The sequence below is a fragment of the Meles meles genome, chromosome 1, assembly GCF_922984935.1.
Source record: "Meles meles chromosome 1, mMelMel3.1 paternal haplotype, whole genome shotgun sequence".
In the NCBI taxonomy this organism is placed as follows: domain Eukaryota; kingdom Metazoa; phylum Chordata; class Mammalia; order Carnivora; family Mustelidae; genus Meles; species Meles meles.
Window position 1 is genome coordinate 171,281,002 of NC_060066.1, and position 21,876 is coordinate 171,302,877.

At 45.9% G+C, this 21,876-nt stretch overlaps 1 protein-coding gene across 2 annotated transcripts in view; it reads left to right on the forward strand.

The window, feature by feature from the left end:
• The window catches only part of PLPP3 (phospholipid phosphatase 3), an 84,023-nt gene that overhangs the window by 18,902 nt on the left and 43,245 nt on the right, over positions 1–21,876 (forward strand). The window lies entirely within an intron of this gene.

Genomic DNA, 21,876 nt, shown 5'->3' on the forward strand with positions numbered 1-21,876 from the left:
ATGGAATGAGCACTGGGTATTATATGTAACTGATGAATCACTAAATTCTGCTTCTGAAACAAATAATACAGTATATGTTAATCAAATCAAGTTTAAATAAAACATTTAAAAAAAAGAAAAGGTGCTTTCAAAAAAATTTTTACTAAAGAAAATGTCAACAAAAAGTTATTTTAGAAAATAGAGACAAGAAGCAAGAAGAAAAACAACATTTTTGCATATAACTCTATAACCGCAATGGTAAGGTAGCCACTGGCACAGTATGTCTTCTTTCTATAAATAGCTACATTATTATTAAGTATAATTATAAAGCAAAACAGTGGATACTTAATATGTACTTCCTGCAAAGCAGTGTGATGAAATGCGGGGGAGGTGGGGGGGACCCTTTGCTTCTGGATTTGTAACAGTCCATCAAGTACTAACTTGAGAGAATTGGGTATGTAACGAAATGAAATGCAGTTAGATATTTTGAATTCAAGGTTGTGTTCGTATAGTGTTTTGAACTTGGTCAACAGACTGAATTTGTATTATCAATGATAGCTCCCGTTCAAAAAAAAAAAAGTTTAACTTACCTTAAAAGCTAGGGCTGTTTTTAGAGTGAAAAGTTTTTCTCATCTGGTCCTGCCTTAGGTAGGGTTCTTCAGGGAGAGAGCAGAAGCCTTCTGCAGAGGACAGTGGCCCAAACTGGAAATAAGAAATCTGGGTTAAAAAAAAAAAAAAAAGAAATCTGGGTTTATGTCCTAACTTTCTAACTTATTGGGTCACCTTGCCCAGTTAACTTTGCCTGTCTGTAACTGTCGGCCTCAACGAGTATGTTAATATGAAATCTGCCTTCCCATAGTTATAACACAGCATCAGCTATGCTTGGTACTGTGTTGTTAAGTAATTATTACCATTATTAATAATATTAATAGATTTTATCATTAAAGCCCCAGAATAAGTCACTGTGATGTGTCATTTCAACAAATATTCCTTGAGCATCTTTAATGTACCAGGTGCTGTGCTTGGTGTCGGGATCTAACAATGAATCGGATGTGGTCGCTGTCGGTGAATCTTCCAGAGCGGACATTGGTAGATCAGTTCTAGGATTACAGCACCAACGTCATACAGAGGTAGCAAAATTGATTGGGGAGGCTGAGTGGCAACATCACAGTTGTTTGGACAGCGAATCGGGAGAATGCTATTCAGCCCCGCTGTCAGATAAGGCATTCCACCCGCAGAGTGGTTCTTGTGTCTCAGCTCTGACCAGTATTGACCACCACGCTTTAGGAAAATCTTAGAATGCAGGAGGTGGGGGAACCTGAACATCAAGTTCCCCCTGCCTGCTTCTATTTTATGAATGAGAAGACGAGGCTAGGAGAAGTTAACTATCTTGGAAAATGGGTAAAATCCAGAAGAAATAAAACCCTTACCTTGTGCAAGTTCAAGTTTAAATCCAGTAAGGCCCATATTTTATTTATTTATTTAGTAAGTTCCATATTTTAAAGCATCCTTGGATACTGTGGATTCGGTTCTTCTGCAAACCAGATAGTGGCCCCATGTGTCAGTAATCTACAAAGTCTTTTACACCTTAACACAACATCCCAAAGCATAATAATATATTCTTATAGTAAAAAAAAATTCCAAAAAAACAATTATGCTTAAAGGTAATAACCCTTTCACCTGTCAGTCCTCTAAATTCTAATCCCCAGAGGCATCAACTGTTAACACTTTCGAGTTCCTGCCAGCCTGATTTTGAAGGCACAGGTATTCTCGTTGACATCCAACTTCCGCCATATTGCTCTCATTGTGTCCTAGACACCCCACAGATGTCTGCCTTCTGGCCTTTGATCATGTCTACCCTCTTCCAAGCACCCTCCCCTTCCTCTGTGCCTGTGAGAAAGGGTATCCATGCTGATGGCTGCTTTTTGCTCATCCCACCCCCTCACTTGTCTATTTTGGGGTACTTTCACCACCCCCATCTCAGGTCATCTCAGCTCTGGCACTGGTTAGTGACATTAATTAAGCAGAGCACTTATACTCTGTTGGTCTAATAGTCCTCATCTAAATAATGGGGCCATTGAATTGATGGTCTTTAAGATCTGCTTGAGGCCATAAAATAGAGAAGACTGCTCCTAGCACAGTGCTTAGAAAAATGGGTAAAATCCAGAAGAAATAAAACCTTAGTTGGGAGTCTTGACCATGTATTGAATGCCTGAATCCTGTCACGGGACTTCAACATAAGAGGAGGGACAAAGAGAGTCATCTCAACTTAAGGCTTGCCTAAAGTGTTCCACTCTAAGAACAGAAGCAGGATGTGTCTTGGGGCAGTTCTGGGCTCCAATCTTGGTTCCACCATTTTGCTAGCTCACAACCCAATGCAAGGGTCATAATCTCTCTGAAATTCAGTTTCCTCATCTGGCAAATGGGGACAAGAATTCCTATCTTCAAGGTTGTCCCAAGGTTGGAAGATGGCCTGGCAGAGCACGGACTCTTCCGCATTGATCTCTGCCCTGCCCCCTCAAAAGTTCTTATTCGGAAACCATTGTCTGTCCCAGAAAATTGGCAAGCTTCAGAGCAAATAAGCGTGTGGGAGAGTGCTACCTGGATTGACGGCATGTGTAGTATACAAAGTACGGATTGGATGTAGCTTACCTGATCTTTGAAAAGTAGCTCTGGAGTCCTTCCAGAGAATCCGATGGCAGCTGCATTGACGTGGCTGCCTTTCCATCTGCTCTCGCTGAAGGAAGGTGTTTTCCAGTGGGGAGAGTGCACGCTGGGAATCCGTCTTTAATGCATTCCAGTGTTCGGAGGCAAACCTTGCCTGAGAGATTAAGCTGAGCGTATTAACCAATATCATTTAAAGTTGATTAAAACTATCATCTTAATTAAATACAAGAGAACAAGAAGTTCTCAGTCTTCTGGTAGCAATTAAAGACTAAAGAGTCAATTTGAAGTTGTTTTTGCAACTCTTAAAATAATACTCCCTCTCCCCACCCCCTCCCATGAAAAGAGTTTCTTAGCTATAGACATGCCTCACATTGAGGTTTTTGAAAGCTGTTAGGACTACAAACCTGCTGGCAAGGCCTTCTGCTGCCAAGCCATCAGAGTTCTCAAAAGCAAGAGGGTTCAAGCTCAGGATACGCTGATTTGGAAAGAGAGCCCAAACAAAGGGCCTTTTGAGGCAGGAAACGGGGCTTTGGCCTCAGCACAGAGCAGTGTGGGATTGGAACAGCGCCCCGGGACTTGCCGAGGAGGAGAGGGACTATGGGATCGATGGAGGAAGTATAAACTTTCTCCATACAGTGAGAGTTTATTCCAAAACCCTCGAAAGTTGTTTTCAGAAGCTGTTATCTTTCCCCTGTCAGCTTAATCGCCACTCTTCTAAGTCTTCTAACAGAAGAGGGAAATGATCCCTAAAGGGACCCACAGAAGTGACCATTCTAGCAAGGCTGTCTGACCTGAGAGCAAAGGTTTTCTTTCAAGACCCAGAGCAGCCATGTTCATGAATTCACTTACTGACCCATTTATTTGTGCAACATGTCCTGATCACCTGCTATCTGCTAGGAACTGTGGAGTTGGAAGGGTATGGTTGCTGCTCAAGGAGCTCATACCTGAGTTGACCAGAACTTGAAGGCTTGAAGGGAAGGAGACTGCCTTTCCTCATAAGTATCCATCAATGTGTTCACATATGCGTGACCCTCTTCCCACACCATCCCCCAAACAGGTTTTTAAACATGACCTTCCCTACAGTGATGTTTCTAATACTCATCTTCACAGCAGCAACCGACCCAATATTGAGCCCTGAGGGCACAGATCAGTTAGAGAAGGGTGACAAACATGGAGAAGACTCAAGGATGTAACTCAAGCAGGAGACAGTAAGTTCTGGCAGATTCTAGTCTCCTCCTGTTCTTCATTTTTATGTATCTAAACTGTACCTACTAAGCAAAAACTTCCGGGAGCAATAAAGACCCACTTCCTGTCAACTGCTGGGTAAGATCTGGGGAGGGGGCCGGGGGGTGAGATAGAACAATAGGAACAACAAAAGAAAATGAGTGGGTTTGGCAAAACCACTGGCCACAGAATTGAGCCTGGGAGGAGGGCCTGGGTCCACTGGGACCGTCACCTGGAAGAGGGGCAGTGACTCTGGGTCACACGTTTGGAAAGCTTAAGTTTTCTGGAACAGATGGGACTCCGAGCTGTGAGCAAGAAGGGACAGTTGGTCATAGATGAATGATCTTAAATGCATCCTCTGTGCCCCCCACGTGCATCAAGAATGGAGCCCGTGCTGGGTGGTTTTTGAGAGTCAAGATCCAAGGGGACCCAGCCTTTGCCTCTTAGCATTGTTATCTGGCACTTGAAGGCTATTGTTCCCACACAGTTTTACAGGCGTGCTGGACCAGCAAAGGCAAGCACACTTGAGTTCAGACGGGCCGGGGCCTTGGATCTGCGGACAGGTTGGGTTACCCTCACATCAGTTAGGTGTTGTCATGAAATGCGGGGACAGCTCGTCTCTCTCTTGATTCGCACTGGCAGGTGGTGTTTCTGACAACTGCCTTCTGTCAGAGAAGTGACAACAGCTGATTGGTTTATTGAAGAGGGGCATTTAGAAGAAAAGTTTCCGATGTGTTTATGGATCTCCGGACTGCACTGGCAACTTTTCTTTCCCTCTTTGCAATAGAGCATTTTGCACGGGAGGTTAAAATGTGGAGGAAATACTGCATCCCTTTACGTATTTGGTGGGGTGTGAAGGATCAATATTGGTTTATGGAGAACCCTGACACTGAAATCTGAGGCAGGGATGTTCTCTTTCCACTTCCACCTTCCTGGTGCCTAACTCGGGCAGAAGTTGCTCCGTAAAGGTGGAAAAAATAGAAACATCCAAGTAGTTTGACACTAGCATACATTTTTTTAGGCCTTTCCCCTCTAACTCTGTGATTTTGATTTTCATCACTGATGTTTTTAAACTACCCAAGTTTGGGAAAAGGGAGAAAATCACCCGTAATCTACTACCTAACACAAATGTTACTACCATTTGGCGTATTTCCTTTTAGTCATTTTTATTTGATTTTCTTTCAGTTATTTAGGTATATATACATGCATATATATTCGTACAATTTTCTGTGTTGCTACTGATTGCCATATTTAAAGTTATTTCTTTTTGAGGTCATTCAAAATGAAGGATTACCCTTTAATTACACAGATTTCTCTTTATTCCCTTTTGCTTTCCTTTACCTTAGTTCCCCAAATTAAAACTCTCTGGGGTAGGTACTGTTGCCTCTGCTTGCTAGGGCTGCTGTAACAAGGTACCATGAACTGAGTGGCTGAAACAGCAGAAATTACAAGCTTACAACTCTGGTGGCTATAAGTCCAAGATCATAATGATTCAAGGAGGTTCCTTCTGAAGGTTGTGAGGGAAAAGTTGTTCCATGTCTCTCTTCTTGGCTGAAGATGGCGGTCTTCATGTGAATATGGCGTCCTTTGTGTATGTCCTCTACAGGCGTCTCTACGTCTACATATCCCCATTTTAGCAGGTCACTTGTCATACTGGATTAGGATCTACCCTAATGACATCATTATAACTTAATTACCTCTGTAAAGACCCCATCTCCAAATCAGGTCGCACCCCGAGGTCCTGGGGCTAGAACTTCAACTATGTATAAGTTTGGAGGGGAGAGGGAACACTCCAAGCCATAGCACCCCTCCATTTATAGACAAAATGAGACCCAAGTCAGGTAGCTTGAGATTTGAGTTTAGGCTTCTGTGACTCTGAAATATGCATTATCATCACATCCTGTTTTCTACCCATGAATTGAAAATACCATGAACAAAGAAAAAAAAAATTACTTCCTTGATTTGAATTTGATTAGTGTGAGACAATGTTTGATGATGATTATTAATTGCTAAATTTAACCGACCAGTTGAAACCTGTGTAATCATGTTATTTAAAAATGAAGTTAAGTACAGTACACTATGCTTTGTTAGAACTTTTCATTGTTCTAAAGTGTTTGCTAAGCCTGTTGCACAGATTGTTCCATTCTTATTTGAAGTACCGGGGAATAAGGCACCCCATGGGCTCAGGGGCATCCCAGTGTCGTGGCAGTTGGATCCTGTTTCATAGTAAGACCGCCCAATGTTACATATGTTTCATCAGTTTTCATATCTTCTATGTAGATTCCCCTTCGTTGTTTGTCCTTCTGCGTGACTATGGCAAGCTATGTGTACACACATATGCATGCCAACCAGACCCCCCACATTTTTTTGCAAGAAAAGTAACATTTATTCAATAATATCTGATACATGGTTCATACTTGAAATTGTTCAATTGTCCCAATATCTTTTTTATATATTTTTCTTGATCTAAGATCTAATCAAATTTCACTCATCATATTTGATAAAATTGTCTCTTTCATTTCCTTTATCTGCAACAGATTCTCCTCTTTTATAACATTGAGTTTATTGAGGGGTTCTGACCAATTATTTTCCAGCATGCCCCACACTTCGGGTGTTTCTGTTTCCTTATTACTAATTCAGTGAGACAAGTTTGGTGTGAATGTCACGTACACACCAGTAGGCCCCAGGGAAGGCCAGAACCCGTGTAATAATACCCAGCTAACACAGTCAGCTGGGACGTGGTGCACAGGGTGTGATGTTCACAAGAAATAGAAGCCCCCCCGCGAAGCTCTTGCACAGAGGAGGTTGCGTGGGGCCTGCTCAGTCTTCTCTGTGAAGCAGGAGTAGAAATGGCACTGAGTTTCCGTCCTGGCTGAAACCAAAGCCTTGGAAGTAGTGACCTCTGGGGCCATACAGTACGCGGATCCTGTGTCTCTTTCTCACTGAGTGCAGTTGGGCAGACCCCTACCCTTTTTCTTACCTTCCTCACAGGAACTTAAAAAAGGGGTTTGACCTATAATCACCGCATATTCCCCAGTTGCTCTCACGTCTGTCCTTTGTTCATTGTGGGCGCGTAATAAATGTTTATTGGGAAAAAGTGAACGACGAGAAAGTGAACAAAGAGTCTCCATAGAGATGAAGACGGTCAATATGACGTGAAGGGCCAAGGAAGTCCCCCAAGGGACGCTCCATTCAGACCAGCACGGAATGTGGAGAAAATCCCCACTGGTTTTCCTTTAGCTGGAGATAATCAGACGTTGAAAAGACACTGGTGCTTTGGAAAACTCTCCATATCTTGTTGCCCTTGGCTGCTTTAAAGGAAATGAAGAGCTCCCACCTGGGGCAAAGGGCTGCCCTACTTGCCTTTCTTCATGCCGATATCTTCTGTAGGGAAGACCATGAGCGACGACAACCACTCCTGTGAACTGAGTGCACATCATGTGTCATACTGTATCTCTCAGCTTCTCAGTCACCCCTCAAGATGGGCTCAGCTGGCTCCCTTCTACAGAGGGCTTTCATCCAGCCACTTACCTGACGTCACAGGACTAAAAAGAGGCAGGACCAAGCCTCAAATGGTGACTTCACGGTACCTATTCAATAACCGTGCATGAGGTAGACCGTGGATTTCTTTGTGGGCCAAGATGACACCTGTCTCTGTCCTTGCTGCCGAAGACACACCGTCCCATTGTTGTCATGGTGACAGTTACCGAGCGATGTGGTGAGGGTGAAGAGACCCAGGGGCGTCTGGCTCCGAAATCCACGTGCTTAGAGCTACACCAGGCCATTGTCCTTGTATTGCCAAGAGATGGGATGCCCTCTCGAACCATTAGCTTCTAATCTACACTGAGGTGTGCTCCCGAAGAGGGCTGTGTGTTAAGATAACCCGAGAGTCTGAACAGGGAGGCTGCAGCAGTCGGTTTCCAAGAGGTGTTTAAAGCAAGAAGGGAAACAGCCCCAGACGCTCCTGGAGAGCGGGCAGTGTTTATTTGAGTTGCGCTGGCCAGGACCTAGCGTGGCGTCAAGGCTGTGGGAGGCCTTCATACATCTTATTCAGGGCTGATGGGGATGTGTCTACAGAATGCAGGAGGCTTTTTCTCGGGAAGGTGGTTGGTCACACCTCAGTGAGCAGGGAGCTTGAATTCTCAGCGCCCTGTGCTCCAGCCTGTCGCCCACATGCCTGCCACAGTCATCTTTGTAAAACGGCCTGGCCATGCCACCGTCTACCCTAGACGTCGTCTTTAAGGTTGCGTCTCTGCTGTGTATCCAGCACTGCAGAGGGTGGATGAAAAACTCTTTCTGCCGGCTGAGAAACGGGTCTTGTTTAAAAGCCATATCCACGAGACATAATTTTAGAACCAGTGAGAGATCATTTAGTCTCACTTTTCTTGGGAGAGTGTTCGGGAGAGCTCTGGTTCTTCAAGTTTATACAACTGCCTTTGAAACTCAGCAGTGAACTTTGAGGAAGGCTCCAGGGAAAAGGCTCATGCTACACATGCTTTGGGATATGACCACACAGTCCATGTTCCTCTCTTTTGTAGATAAGGAGGCTCAGTGAAGAACAGAAACTTATCCAGGCTTGGGCTCCAAAACCCAGCCCAGGGCTTTGTCTGTTTCACAGGGACCCACTCTATCTTCAGCCTAGACAGTCCGAAGGCCCATATTTTTTCCTGGATCTTGAAGCCATACGTTTCTCTGGCTCTGTCAGCCATCCTGACATAGGCCTCTGAAGTTGGGTGTCTGGAATCATTATGTTTCATTTTTGGTGCTGTCTTGGCAAAGATATTGGAAAGCTAAGGCCAGCATGAGGCAGAGGAGGAAAGAGCTGCAGGTTTGCAATCTCACAGGATCCCAAGGTAGGAAAGATGGGCTCTCCTGCTGGGCTCCTGCTGCATCCCCTAGACAGGGAGCTCTTCTGAGGGCAGGAACCCAGTTTTATTCGTCCCAGTATATCCCATCTCCAGTACATACTAGGTCCAACACTAACCATTTGATATATATTTTTAAAGGTTTTATTTATTTATTTGACAGAAAGAGAGAGCACAAGCAGGGGGAGCAGCAGGCAGGGGCAGAGGGAGAGGTGGGCTCCCCACCAAGCTGGAAGCCCAATGCAGGGCTCGATCCCAGGACCCCAGGATCATGACCTGAGCAGAAGGCAGACACTTACCTGACTGAACCCCCAAGGCACTCCAGACATTTGATATTCATTGTGGTTTAAAATTGTGTTGGTTTGGTGTAGGTATATATGTTTCATTTTATGTATATTATGCATCCATTTTGAAGCCCTTGAGTTAAAAAATGAACTTGTTTTTACTTTTTAGAGCAGTGACTCCCAAATCACCTGGGAATGGAATCATTTCAAAAGCTTATGAAAGACGGGAGACTCCTCAGGCTCTTGTCCTCGGAATTCCGATTGAGTTATTAAGCAGGTCTGGGTAGGGCCTGGAATGTGCTCTTTAATAAGTGGCCCTGATGATTTTGATGATTGGCCAAATCTGAAAGTCCCTATCCAGAGAATAAGCTTGTTCAAGGCCCAGTTTTACCCTTCAAGACGGACATGAACATTAGCAGTAGCCTCCAGGCCTGGACCCTTGAAGCAGACGAAATGCGCTGAGAAGTACAGAAAGGTTATAGGCGGAACAATAGACCAGTATACCCGGTATCAGGTTGAGAGGGGGTGCTAGAGAGAAGTGGCTTGAGCTCCTAATTAGACCTGCTCCCTAGTTCTCAAACCTGCAGCTCGGAGCCCCCTGCTAATTGGCAGTCCCTTAATAGGTTAGGAGCTGGCATCAGGCTTGCATGTTATTATAAACCACACACAGAAAAACCCAGTGGCGGAGGAACTCCTGCCAAACCCAGACCCCGGGTTTTGTGAGGCTTTTGAAGCGCGCTGGTCTTTCAGTATTTTGTATAGCCAGTGTGCTGAAAGGCATCAGACCGTTCCTTTGGATGGGAATTGTGAAGGGCCAGTTTGTTGAATAATGAATTCCCCGAGACCCATTCTGCCATCCTGATGGACAAGCAGGAGCCCGCATCCACAGTTTTGGTCTCCGCGGTACAGGGAGCAGGACAGGAGAGATGATTTCTCACGGATCGGGTCCTGCACACACCAGCCTGTCTCCTCCCCCTCGTGCTGTGGCGGGGGAGGAAGGACCCGAGTGCGGGCGCTCCGTGCCATGCCCAGCTACGTGACTCCCCACCCCATACACCCCAGCTCGGTGATCCTCACGGCAGCTCTTCCGCGTGGCCTGACCTCTTTTGCTGAGGATGAGGATACGGAGGCCCTGAGAATTCTCTGGGCCGGGCTCACAGGGCCACGAGAACAAGGTCTGCTCCTTCCAAACGGTCACAAAACCTGACCAAACCGAGAAAACCATTTTCGATTTTTCTTGGAGCTTGGTTGATTCAGATGGGCTGTGACACAGTTTCCTGCTGTTGACCTCAATGCCCCAGGGATGGATACCTGTTTGCACCCATGGCTAACATATGTGCTGCCAGTGCCCACCCCCCCGCAATTCCATGCTAGGGTCCCTCCTCTGAGGTGAGGCTGCCCCTTAGAGCCACACTGTGCCCAGGGGTGAGTGGAGGCAGAACGGGCCTGTTCCAGGCTGCCAAAGGCACAGTCAGGTATCCTCTGGCCTCCGAGCAATCTCAGGGGCCTTGCTCTCGTCTGCCCAATGAGGTTCCAGTTAGGGGCCTTCCATTTCTTTCCAAGTCCATTTCCACAAAGGGAGAGCTGTAGTGGAGGCCGAGATTTCCATGAAAACCTTCCAATTTTCAGGCAAACATACCAGGCAGCTCTCATGGCAATACCATGGTGAAGGGGAATAATGTTGTTTGGCATTTCGCCCTTAAAAAAAATGTATGTTGTGGGGGGGGGCAGGGGTAGGGAGGGTGTGGGGAGGATGGGCAGAGAGAACAGTGGGGGCTTTGTAATTTACTGCTATAGAGAGGTCAGGTGGGCAGGGCCGTGAGGGGAGGAGGAGTGCAGAAAAGGCCTGAACCCCCACCCCACCCACCCACCCTTGGGCTTCGCTCCCTTTTTCTCCCTTTCTGCCTGATTCACACATTTTGGGAGGTTGTAAGGGGGAAGTTGAGGAGTTTTTTATGTTTTTATTTGGAAGAAGGACTCTAGACATTCTGTCCCTCTGGGGGAAGCTGGCTCCTTGCTGCTTTGCAAGGATTAAGGGCCTGGCTTCCAGTACCATTGAAGAAACATCCCAGGAACTACCCTTTTCTCTCAACAGCTGAAAAATGCATCACAGAGTGTGGCTTCCTGGAGAGTTTTGGCAAAAGAGCTTCCCTCTGGAACAATAGAGTTCCTATAGCAAGTCACCTAGGGTATTTTTTACTGCAGCCCTTTCTCCTGTATCTGAATGCCCACATTTTGTTGTCCCCATCCTGGTGGGGGGAAGGGGAGGGCTGCCAGAGCAGCTGAGGGTGGCCCCACAGCACACGGATTTCTAACTGCGGGGAGCCAGCCTGCTTGACAGACGCACCCCTTCTTGGTCTGGGCGAAAGCACCTACAGGTAGGAAGAGTGCTGGCTGCCTAGAGCCGTGGACAGCCAGCCCGGCCCAGTGGCATTTCTGCCCTGCTGCTCCACAACCTTGCTTCTGATCTTCAGCCTGGGCCTTTGCGAAACCTCGCTGGTGCTGCTTACCTGGAAAGGATGACCGGGAGGAATGAAAGAGGCCCTGGTCGAAAGCACCTGGAATCGTACCGAGTCTGCTGCAGGAGCTGATGCTCATTCCCACCTGCCTCCAACCCACACGGCATTCTTGCTGTCAGCCCCCTTCTTTGGCAGAGCCAAGAACGGCCAATCATTAATTCAGTTGGCATCTGGAGGTCTGCAGATTCGGGGATGTTTGCTGGAGCTGTTCTCTTATAATGAGCACCTTTGAATTCTGGAGGGCGCTACTTGGCCAGTCTGTCTTCCCAGACTTTAAAAGAACATAGTGTGCCCCTCAGTTACCCCCGAGGGGATAGCGGGCAGGTGGCTATGCCGTCTGCCTGCCTCATAAGGATGCCACAGTAAGAAGCTGCAGTTGGTTGATGAAACACCTAGATTGAAGGTGAAAACTCCTGAATTGGAAATGTCCGTAGGACACCTGATAAAACCGCCTCTTTCATTTTGCACATGAAGAAAGAGAGCCGGAGAGAGCCCAAGTGTGACTCTATAGTTAGCCTCACTAACACTGATGAATATAAGTCATTAGGATGGTCAGTGAGTGTGGGTTGGTATTTGTTTTCTGAGGTCGTCTTGCCAAAAGAAACTTAATGAAAACTCCTGAGCTCACTTGTGTTGTCTTATGGATAGCAGGCATCTCTTCACTGAATCACAAACTAGTGTGGAAATCATTTTCTTCTCCAAGACATTGGCTGAGCTGACCCAGCTCTGGCTCCTGGAGACTTTGTTATTCAGTAGGTGAAAGGTTGCCTGATTTGCTAGGATAAAACACAATGTGGAATGACCCTAGTACATCTCTTTGGATTCAACTCATTTTAGTTTGTAGTAATCCTAGTGATGATTGGACTAGAGGCCTTTGTCTCCAAGTAAGACATTTCTTCTGGAGTGAACAATATTTTTAGCTGCCAGTGTTCCTCTTTTAGCATCTTTTCAGCATCTGTGTTTTAGGAATTAGGTGGGCTCCCTCAATCTCCTTTTTCATTTTCCCTCAGGGTTAAAAGTTGAGTAGGAGATGAGGGTGGGTTATGACAGCCCTTTTGTTAACTGTTTGGGGGGTGGCGGCGGATCTTTTCAGTTCTGGTTTTTTGTTTTTTTAATTACTTTTATTTAAAAAAATTTTTTGTATAGCCTTAACTCCATTGTTGGCATTCAGATGACAGCAAGGAATCTTTGAAATGCATTTACTGGGTTAGTCAATAAACTGGTGTTACATCCCTGCCAGCAGCCCAGTTCTGTGCTCAAGCGCATCCTCGGTGCTCCCTGAGCATTTTGGAAAGGACTCCCTGGCTGGTCCTGTCCCACTGCATCATGAGTAGCTGTCCCCAGTCTGCATTCTTAGAGGGCAGGGACCACATCCTATTAATTCCCGTAACCCATAATTCTCCCAGTAAGGACTCTGCTTCAAAGCAGCCTTTTTTCCCCTTCACTTTCTTGCCACCCAGAGCCTTCTGGAAATCTTGGTGGGGCATTCACCAAGCCTCAGATGTGGGGGAGAGAAGTTTGACTTCTGTGCTTTAATCAGGTGTTCTGTAATGCCATTCACTCCCCCGATACTTCTAAAACGAAAACGTAGCCTGTGAGTCCAGCTCTGAGAGAGGAAATAAACGACAAATTAAAAAGTGATTAGTGAGCATTTAGGCAGAAGGTCAAAGGGATTATTTTGGACTTCAAACTTTCCAGCTTTCAGGGCCTGTATTCAGTTACAAAATTGCATCCCTGAATTATTTGTGCAGGTGGCAGCTGTCAGATTGGAAGAAGGTTTCTGGTTCTACAAAAGGAACGTTGACGGCCTGGGAGTGGGAAGTGTGCTCCTGGCGTGAGGGTTGTCTTATCCCTGGCCTACTGGAATGGCTCCAGCGTCACTTGACTGCAGTGACAGTCCTTGTTGGAGCTGACACAGCCTTGTCCGGATTAGTCTGGCCACCTTCTTGAGGAAACCAGAGGGAACCAGTCAAGCAGGCTGATTAGCATCAGCTGTAAACAGCTGTAAACAGCTGGAGAGTAGGTTTTCAGGCTAGGAGGGCAGAGAACTGACCTTCTTTAAATCCCTGCCCTATGATGGGTCATGCTCTCAGCTCTTCAAAGTGGGTATTGGCGTCCTCTTTTTCAAGTGGGGGCTCCGAGAAGTGAAGCCGCTTGCTGCTGGTTACATAGATTTTAAGTGGCAAAACTGTTTTTGTTTTTGTTTTTTAAGATTTTATTTATTTATTTGACGGAGAGAGATCACATGTAGGCAGAGAGACAGGCAGAGGGGGAAAAGGAAGCAACTCCCGCTGAGCAGAGAGCCCGATGCGGGGCTCGATCCCAGGACCCTGAGATCATGACCTGAGCTGAAGGCAGAGGCTTAATCCACTGAGCCACCCAGGTGCCCCAAAACTGGTTTTCAAACCCAGATCCGAGCTGCTTTCTTGAGACTTGTGCTCTTCCTCTGATTGGGAGCTTTCTCCTGGACTGTGATTCTCAGAAGGATCACAGGAAGTGGGTTGGGGGTGTGTGGAAATGGATCTCTAGGCCCTGGGGACCACTGGGCAGGTGGATTGGGGCCGCTGGGTCTCTGGGGTGGGGGGGGGGGGGATGCCCTACAAAGTATTTCCTGATGGTTTCACTACATGAAAAAGACTGGGAAACTGAAAAGGCAGGGTCTTAGCTGTCAGCCGGCCAGTAGCCATGCATCTGAGACTTGAAACTGGTTAGGTGCCCCGTAAATAATTCCTCATGGATCTGTCGGCTCTCCGTGAGGACATCTGGTGTGTTTTGTTTGGGGGGATCGTGTTAGAAAACCAGGAGTGAGAGGCACCTTGGTGGCTTAGTCTGTTAGGCAGCTGCCTTCGGCTCAGGTCATTCATGATCTCCAAGTCCTGGGATCAAGTTCCACGTCATACTCTGCAGAGCAGGGGTAGGAGAATCGACAGTAGAAGTTCAGGGACAGTGAGTACTGACCTGTGGCCTGGGTGTCAGGGAGACAATAGGAAGGGTGGAGAGCGTGTCCAGCCACGGTTAGCACTGCCCCATTGCCACGTGGTGTTGGAGCTGGTTCAGTAGCTGGAAATGTGGACATTGCATGAGACCTGCTGTCGTGAAATGGCAACAATCAATGTTGGGAAATTTAAGCCATGGGTGGCCAAACAAACCATCTCTGTGGGCCAGATTTGGCCAGCACGTGACCTTTGACCTCGATTGGCCCATGCAGCTCGGTGGGTTACCTTGGGGTGTCCTGGTGGCCTTGGACTGCCCACCAGCATGATTTGGTTCTCACGCGTCTCCAGTAGTGTGCCAACTCCTCATTTTTGGCACTGCATCTGGTTCCAGTCTTGCCTTTGGACTATCTCAAACTTTGGCCCTCCCAGGTGTCTGATGTCCTGCCAGTCCATGTGTTGTTTATCTTACCGCCATGTGAACCTGGGGCTTTGTGTACACCTGGGCAGCATAGCTTAGGTGGGAACGTGCATGCTGACGAATGTATGTTTAACTCTTTGGGAAGATGAAAAGAGAATTTTTTTCGCCCTTCTTGACTTAACCTCCTATTCGGCCTTGTGTGATCTCTTGACAGGGCCTGGCAGGGTTCCTGCTGTGATACTTCTTCGGGCATCAGGGTGCCAGGTCCTGCTAACCACTGTCGAAGCCCCTTTTATTTACACAATCCCAAGAAGTCCCTGGAATTAGAGGATTTTATGAGCGTGCTTTTCTCGTGGAATCAGATTGCATTTGGGAAGGAGTTGGCGGGCCCCAGCTGCTTGAGGGAGCTTTCAACTGAACTCTGATCACATCTTATACCTGCTTAAAAGCTTTTAGGGGCTTCCTGTCACATGCAGGAGCAGGAGCTAACATTTATGGAGCCAGGCAGTTGGATATTTTATAAACTGTGTCGTCTCGGTCCTCACGATCCACTCTGTACATTGGGAATTATTGTACAAAGTCCTGTTGTACACTGATGAAGCCCAGGGAGGTAAAGTGACTTGCCCAAGGTCAAATGGTAAGCACAGCAGGTAATAGAAGTAGGATATAAACTCCTATCTTCCTGACTCTGAAGTTCATGGATAAATTGAATGAATTAACTGTGCCAGAGTGGCTAACGTGGCTCAGTGAATCCTTTGTAGAAGAGGTATTTAAGTCTTCAGAGACATATAGGACTTTGCAGGGGTGAAGTTTTTACTTTAGATGTTAAGACATTATTTCATGGGGTTGTTAGGAAGGTCAAATGTGATATCTATGTAAGAGCTATTAAACCCCATGCACACATTGGATTCTTGCTGTGTCCTAGCTCTGGGCAGCCATATTGGAAACAAACACATTTGGGTCATCAGGGAGACTGAGACAGGAGGATAGCTGGATCAGTATAAATCCATCTCAGCATCTAAGGAAGAGCCTTGCCTTTTATCCTTGTTCCAGGTCAGCATACACTTTTCCAGAGCTTTGTAGCTTTGCTAATATCCGCAGACAGACCTAGTTCCTGTGTGTACTTAGCAAGAAAGGCTAACCCCATCTCTGAATGAACTTCAAAAGCCTCCATATTCTATTATGTATCCTGGTTACACTGTTCTTATCAACAATGGTGAAATATAATCTCTCTGACTCTCAATTCTTTGGCTGGATGCTAATAATTATTTTAGAGGATTGTTTTGAGTTATATCAGTTGATGTATCCAGAGCTCCTGGCACAGAGTAGGTACCCAGTGAATGCAAATTTACTCTCATCTTTATTTAACAGAGGGGTCAAAAGAGGAAGGAGGTGATCCAGCTTGATCTGGAGCAGAGGAAACATAAGTCCTATTAGCTCTGGTAGCTGTAGATTACTAGAACTATCATGTCAACAAAAGGAGGCTGGGATTCTCTTCATGAAAGTTCTGTATCATGCCATGTTGCGAGTTTTTTAGTCTCTAATGGATCTGACAGCCCTTTCAAAATCCAAGTGAAAAGACCAAAAGCAGACAGAGCTAAGAGTTTTAAGGTGGCCTGTATTATTGTGGAGAATAAAATGTTTTCTCTTGAAGCACTTTCCAATAAGAAAGGCTATCCAAAGTTCTTTTTGACACCCATGAGTCGACTAGAGACAGGTGTCCCTTTGTCATGGGACCTGAGACTTTCCAAAGTTGAGAAACTCAGAACCGGTTCAGGATCTTGATACTGTGTGTCCCCAGCACCTATTAGTGTCCCATACCCAGGAACTGTCCTACATATTTGTGGAATTCCACTGCGGGCCCTGGACTTGGACACGGGAAACCCAAGCACCAGGACTAGATGTGCCACTAATTTCTTCACCTCTACTTCGGAGCTGCTTTCAGTTCTGACAGTCTTATTTTTGTGAAGAAAGGGACTGGACTTTCCAGTTTTGAAGAATGAGCATTTGTCGAAGAAAACCCCTAGACCCAGAATATTGCCTGTTCACACCAGCCAACAGCAAGTGTTTGTCATGGCGGCCTGTTTCAAAGGTGGGCAACGCCTTCATAATAAACTTAGTTCTGTCTCATCTGGATTGTGTCCAGTATAAAAATCTGGACAAATATCATAAACCAAAGAAAGTTTGCACACTTCTAAGACCAGTAGCAATTAATTACTTTAAATAGAAACCCTGTCACTTACAAGCAACATAAATATTTGTATTTTGAACCTCTAAGTAGTAGTTGGGTTGACCATTCTGGCCTTAAGAGATTTAAAGAAGAAAAAAAAAAAAGCAGTTGGTCATATTTTAACAGGGAATACATTTATAAAGAAAGGGAGGGTCAGGTCATGGAGTAAGAAAACATGAACCTAAAGACAGACAGACCTGAGTTCAAATCCCAGTGACCAGCTGACTCATGTGGGAACCCTGGCCACAGCTCTTGGGGAAGTTCAGACACATTAATTCCTAATTGGACTCTCCGTTTGAAATCAGAAGCCCCATGCCTTCCATCTGTATTTCTAACATCTGCCCGTGTTGGTACCCTTTGCCAGCTTCGCACTTTGGATGAGCTGCTTAAACTTTCTGAACCTCAGTCTGTCATTTGTAAAATGAGCAGTGCAGTAGAGTCTGTGCCGTAGGTAAGTTGTCGAAAGTACTGTCGTGGAGTTCTATTAGCTGCCTGATTGGAGCAGTGTGTCCGCATCTGGATTCTGCACTCACTCTTCTTCTGTGGGTAGGTCTTCGTTTAATTATTACTCTCACAGATCCTGGCCTCTGCTTATTTTTAAGGTCACTACAGATCGGGTGAAGTAGAAAGCGGGACAGTTTTGGGAAAGGCAGTCGAAGGCTTTGGTCTATAGCAGCCTGGGCAGCCTCTCCTCCATGCTCTGAGTTGGGTCCTGCAAAGCGTGGAGATTCTTATTCACTTTCCTACCCCCACTCTTTCCCTGACGCACGCCACGGCTTTCTAAAAAGCACTTTAAGAGCGGGAGGCTGTGTTTAATTTTGTGCAAACGTGAAGCTGGGGCTGAAGGGTGCAGGGTTCTGGGGCTGGGTCACTTTGGTAACACTTCCCACATGACTTTATCAATGGGTGGGCCGCAAAAACTTACCCTGTGTTTTTTTTACACCCCACCCCCCAAACCACCCAACCTGCTCAAGTGTTAGTTTTTCAAAGCCCAAGAAGTTTCAAAGGCCTGAACCCAACACAGGGGCCTTTCTTCATGCTTTGATTTTCTGCCCATTAAGTGTTTGTCCGTGAGTTCGTATTTCGCCTCCTCTGCAACCTACACATCCCAAGAGGTCCCTCGAGGTATAGGAAGTTAATTGATCCTTGATTAAAAGAAGGAGAAGTGCTTTGAGTTGGGGTCTAGAATCACCAGATGGTATGTACACACACACAAACACACACGCAGAGTTTGGTTTTGCTTTGCAGAAAGCTTGTAATTAGCTTTCATTATAGATAAATCTCAAGTCCAGGATATTGGCTTCAGAGTGTTGGTTAAATCAGATACTAAGCCCATGTGTGGTACGTGATAAATGTTCAGTGAATAATCGCCTGTGCTATTGCCTTGACTCTTCCATGGAAAGCATCTTTTTCTTCAAAGGCCATGAAATTTGCTGAGCTGTAGCTAATTTATCAATACTCATAGGGGCTTCCTTCTCTGTTTAAACTCGCTGACTTTAGAAAGCACCCAAAAGCCCTAGTATCTCTGTTAAGTCAACTTTAATCCCTTTGAATCTTGGGGTGACTGAATGCATTTGTTGTTATGACTCTTCTCCCATTAGCCCTTGGGTGGCTTGAAGGTTGGGACTTTCCTTAGCACAGTGCCCGGGTCAGTGCTGAGAACATAATAGGCATCCAGGTTCATCAAACGACAGACATTCATGTGGGGTTCCTCAGCCCAGTTTGGGCACATAGCTATTTAGTAAATGTTGGCTACTGTCATTGTGTCTGTGCTAGCTTTCCCTTTCTTCCTTTCATTGTCTACTGGTGCGTCTCTTCCCCACTCTGTAGCCAAATTTAAAATCGTATTCTCGTAATAGCCATATGTTTGGGTAACTGCCTTATTAAAATCACTAAACTACATTGAGTTTCTTGAGTGTACTTAGTCCCTGGATCCAAAAAACCTCCTATTCACATAAGGGTTCCCTCAAGCCTTCTATCCTCTGTTGGCCATCTTTGGTGTTCCTGGTAGGGCAGTCTTGTTGGGCCCTACATGTACTCTATACATACATCAGTCCTCACATTTCAAAATATCTTTGTGCACTTGTTTTTGTAGTTTTCTTAAAATACCATGAGCCTCTCGAGGGCAGGTGCTATGAGATTCACCTCTAGATTCCCAGGCACTAGCATTGGGAATTTTCTTGAAACGAAGGGATCGGGGACTATAGGAGTTGGCAGTAAAGATGGTGCCAGTGTTGGAAATGGAGATCCTGCTGTCGAAAAGAACAGCCTTCTCCGTGTCCTGGAGAGACAAGGCATGGTGTTATGTCTCTCGAGGACTAGCTGCCCCGTTGAGAAAATGTTTATGCTTTTCCCATCAAATGAAGGCAATCTGAGGTTACTCTTTTCTGGAGCAAAGTCAAGACTTGACTGGCACCGCCCCCCCCCCCCACCCCTCTACACCGCCAGTCATACCACAAGTTTGTAGGGAAGACAGAAAAAGCCATTGGGTTTTCTAAATGCTATCTCCATGCCTTTCAAGAAAATAAACAGAACCCACTCAGATCCAGCTTCTTGTCTGTCTGTGGTCCTCATCTTGTCTGTCTGTGGTCCTCATCCGTATAATCAGAACCGGAAACTCCCCAAGCCTCAGGCAAAGGAGGAAGAGAAAGGATTTGGATTGCTCCCAGGCTAAGAGAAGCCAAAAGAACAGAATAAACAGATTTTCTTCACTAGCCCTCTCTGTGGGATGGCCCCCCTACTTCGTCCTTTTAACATCTCCTGAGTATCCATAGTGTGTGCCCCGATGTCGTGCTGACTTACCTAGTGCTGTTTCTCGGTTTCTTTACACTAAAGCCACTTCCTGTGCTGATTTCATTCCATTCCATCTTCCCCCACTAGATGGTAAGCTCCCTGCGGACAGGGTTTATGCCATCTTCATATTCCGTGTACTTCAGGTACACAGTGAAGACAGAATAAATGCCTGCTGAATGAATGAATGGATCAGTGTGCTGGCATATTCTGTCATCCCCGCCATCCCCACACTAGATCTCGTTCTTCCCATTGCACAGATGAGAAGGGCGTCGGGGAAGATGGGAAATAACTCGCTTAAGTAGCAGGGAGCCGAGCTGAGATCATTAACCCAGTTCTGTCTAACTCCACAGCTCTTTTTTATGTGTTTTATTGTCCTTAGAAACATATGTTTTACAGGCCTATCATGTGAACACTATTAAAAATAGAAGCCGGGGCTTGAGAGCATAGCACAAATGTAAGGCACTCGGGGGTCTGCTCCCTTCCTGAGTTTATTAGCAACGCATTGGCTCCCAGGCACCAAGGAGGCTGCGGCCCGGCTCAGACGCGGAGCTCAACGTTTTATCACAACGTGTGGAACTTTAAAAGCGGACTATTAATATCATACTGCTGGCTTCTCGGCTACTTTTCATGGCCAACTTGGCCACAGTTCAAAACGTGGAGTAGTAGAATGAAGATGGTTCGGGCCTATGTGATATTTTTTTCCCTCCCAGCCCTTCTACCTGCAAAGATCGGCTACATATTCTTGCCAACTTCTGTGCCACTATGTTTCCCAGCTGCCTCCCCTTGCCCGTTTCCCTCCTTTGCAGAGACAGTCTCAAGAGCTAATGGTTACTGGCTTCCAGAGCCCCTCTGTGTTTACTTTGAGAAGGTCAGGCACAATGCTGTGGTGTGTCGCTGTTTCTTTCTTTTCAAAGCACCAGTATGAATTTGATAAAGTAAATTGTTGTTCTAGCAGGAAGCAGTTAGGGGTCACAAAATAAATAGCCGTAGAATTCAAATAAATCCGAAGAATAAAACCAAATAAATCCATGTGTGTATGCACAGTGATACATAAATACACTTTTTAGAAAGTGAGCGTTTTTATCGCTGCTGGGCTGGACCAAAGTAATTGAAAAATTGTGGAGTTCATGGTACTTTTTTTTTTTTTTAAAGAGGCGGTCTGGGACTGCGAGCAACGTGACGTGAATTTAATTCCTTTTTGAAAAACATGGGAATGGAATTTTATCTTTTCAACAACCGCTTATCTTGGGATTTTTCAGCTAATGAAATTCACAGTTGGATGAAACCAATTTGCAAAGTTAAATTGGGGGATCCAGGCATTTGGGGGTAGACTAAGAGACTCTGAATGAGCTAAATATTCTCCGTTTCTGTTCTCTTCACTTGAAAATGAACGATGTGTGCTTAAATAATTTAACTTGACCTCTTCAGATTGTTGGAAGATTCAGTGCAAAAATGGATATAAAATACCTTCCACATTGCTGGTGTTGCTGTCCCATCAGTGCTGGCTATTAATAAGATATTTTTCTTGGTCTTCCCCAGTCCCCTAACATTTAGTGGCTCACCTTTGACTTTGTGAAGCAGCATGGCAGCTTGGTGTTGAACTTGGGTGGTAGGGGAAGAAGAGGTCTTCTAGTTGTAGAGAAGAGGATGAATCTCTGTGTACCGTCTCCTTGGAGGCCATGTCCAAGAAGGCAGCAGACCGTGAGGCAAGAGGGAGGAGGTCCAGGTCACAGGGAACCCCCAAGGTCATACTTAGGGACTTTATCTCGTCCTGTGCAATGGGGAGCCATCAAAGAGACTTAAGCAAGGCACTGATGTGCTTGTGTCAGGAAGTGAACTGGTAGGTACGTGTGAGAGTCACTGAAAGCCAGGAGAGTGATGTGGAGGCCATTGCAGTGACCAGGCAAGAGATACTATAGGCCTTTGCTTTTTGCTTCAGAGTTATGAAGAGCTTTTCCTGG